This window comes from Etheostoma spectabile, chromosome 17, assembly GCF_008692095.1.
Source record: "Etheostoma spectabile isolate EspeVRDwgs_2016 chromosome 17, UIUC_Espe_1.0, whole genome shotgun sequence".
Taxonomy (NCBI): domain Eukaryota; kingdom Metazoa; phylum Chordata; class Actinopteri; order Perciformes; family Percidae; genus Etheostoma; species Etheostoma spectabile.
This window is the reverse complement of record NC_045749.1, coordinates 1,764,304-1,766,924: the sequence shown is the minus strand read 5'-3', so window position 1 is coordinate 1,766,924 and position 2,621 is coordinate 1,764,304. Positions and strand designations below refer to the sequence as shown.

At 44.1% G+C, this 2,621-nt stretch overlaps 1 long non-coding RNA gene across 1 annotated transcript in view; it reads right to left on the bottom strand.

The window, feature by feature from the left end:
* Window positions 1-2,405, bottom strand: part of LOC116705521 (uncharacterized) — an 8,478-nt gene extending 6,073 nt beyond the window's left edge. The window contains exon 1 of the long non-coding RNA XR_004335948.1: window positions 2,393-2,405. This is a non-coding gene — a long non-coding RNA (uncharacterized LOC116705521). The remainder of the gene's footprint in view (window positions 1-2,392) is intronic.
* Between the last annotated feature and the right edge of the window lie 216 nt (window positions 2,406-2,621).

Here is a 2,621-nt window from a genome sequence, read left to right as displayed (position 1 = left end):
TAGCACAGAAGCACAGAAGGGAGGGGGAGGGGACAGGATGAGGAGGAGGGAGGGGCGAGCTAGTCTCGTTTTGTTTGAAAATACTTCCAACGTCAAGAAGTAACGTCACCCAACATCGCTTAGACCACCTTGAAGTATACTCAGGAAACAGTGAGCATTATGGGGTGACGAAAGTTGAGTTTTGGCACCAAAACGACTAGTTAAGTTAAAGAAAAGGTCGTGGTTTGTTTAAAAAGCTCTGCCTTCAGCTCCGGAGGGCTGGGGATCGCCGGAGCTGAAGGCAGCCGCTTCGCAGGCAGTGGAATGACACACGTTGACTTTAATGGAAACCTAAAGACTCCGCCGCCGCTACGCAGTTGGTGAAAAATGCGGATACGTCCTCGACGCAGCGGTTGTATGTTTGATTCCGACGTGGGGGCCTTTCCTGCATTCCACTGCCTCTCCTTTTTTCTCCCTTTTCATGTCTAAAGCTGTCCTATGTAATAATAAAATGTCCTAAAATGCCATATGAAAATTTGCATTCTATATTGTAAAAAATGGCACATATCGTTATTTTGCCGTCAACCACTATGTCGATCTATTTGTAGAGCAGTGTGTGTTTTTTCACGTTTTATCTCCTGTTTTATCCGTATCATTTTCTGTCTCCCAGACAACCATTGGTTTCAGTTAATCTGTATGAAAATGAATTTGCAGCGATCTGAACATCCGCTGCCAACGGGCCATCCGTTGCCAAATGACACATTGTCATGTTTATTCTTTTATTTTGTCCACGGGCATTGGGAGAGGAGACCTCAATCACTTCCATTGATGAGCTGCTTCATGGAGAAGTATTTGTGCAATATGAAATCCTTTGTCCCCTTTCGCACCACATGATTACAATTAAAAGACAGATTTGAGAAAGAAGAAAAGATTGGATTAAAACAAAGCACGAGGTTTGCTGAAACACAAACGCACACACGAGCGCACACAGTAAAAAGCCGTAGAGGAATGGAAGCTTGTCTCTGTGTGTTTGCATTCAGTCTTACATCTGGGAGCTTTGAATCTAATCTTAACATGTCATTCTCATGATTGTTGTCATGCTTGCAGTCCCACAATGATACACAGATTACATGTCCCGGTGGGGAGATAGGAAGCTAGTCACAGTGCGTGCCAGGTGGGGGGGGGGGGGGGGTATTTACCCTTGTTGTTCTTGCGTCAACCGTGCAACTTTTTGTTTTTCTGGGTCAAAATTGAAACCCTTTGATTGTCTTTTTCCAAAACCTTTGTTGCTTTCCCCCCCTGATGTTTTTGCCAATTTGTTTCCGTGCCTTTTGACGTTTTTGTGGGTTCCCCCCCCCCCCCTATGTTTTTGAAGCTTTTTTTGAACACTAAAGTCACTTTTTTCAATGGTCTTTTGAAAAAAAAATAGTTTTTTGAATGCTATAAAATTGAACAAAACATCCAAATTTAAAGAAAGCAGTGGGCTGAACATTGTGTGGAACAATCCGTGTTATTTTTTTGAAATTTTGGTTGAATGACACTTTTCTGATAAAGATTCTTTTTTTTCTCCAAAATGGGTCAAATTTGACCTGAGGACAACGCGAGGTTTAATCACCTCGGGCTTCATTTTGGTTGGTTGAGCAGTGTTATGGAGTGAGGGATAAAGGAGGGCTTGTAGAGGTTAGGACTAGGGCCTCCCAGAGGGCAGAAGTTGGTACTCCTCATCGGGTCCATGTTGACTCCCCCCCCCAGTCCCAGGTTTTTTTTCTTCCCCAGATTGACCCACCAACTTGGAGCAGATCCCTAGAAGCCATAGTAACCTGGTTTCCAGTTTGAACCAGACTGGACCTCCGTGCTGCGGGACACTTTGAATGGTGGAATAGGTTGAGGATTTCCTTATCGGCTCCAAATGACCAAAGTCTCCTTAAAAAGAAGATCCTCTGAAATCCACATGGTGGGTCCAGTCTAAGTTCACCCCCAGGTATTTGAATGATGATGTTTGCTTTATGTTTTGATTTTGAACTGTGACTGGAACCGGAAGGAATTTTTGTGTTAGCACAACGTCAAGGTGATTCGGTTTATATAACATAAGTTCATATCGATGATGTTTTATTTAAGGGACTGCTCGGTGTCGCCATAGGTTCCTCTAGGATCGCCCTAAGGTCAGTCAGCTTCCACTTTCTTTGTGTTGGCGTTCTAAACTGATTGATTCGCAAAATATCCTCGGAGCAAGAACCGACGATGAAATTATATTTATCTTTTATTTCTGGAGCAAATTCCTCATCACACCCTCGACAGCCATTCAGATTCATTAGCCCGCCTCCCTACGCGCACATGTTCCACCAAAACAAGTTCCTTCCCGAGGCTGTTTGCCCAAGACGATCGGGATTGGTTTAAAGAAATGCCAATAAACCAGAGCACATTTAAATCCCTTCCCAGAGTGCAGTGTGGACTAGCCAGACCCTCCTACGCAGTGCTGTGGAGAAAGGTTTGGCAATGCAAGACTAATTCAATGCATACTGTGTTCTGAGTGGGCTTCTTAGCATGGTCTCAAAAAAACAAAAAGAAGAAATCATACCTGTTTGACACACAAAACACTGCCAGGTGCTCTTGAGCATGTCACAATACCCCCCCCCCCCCCC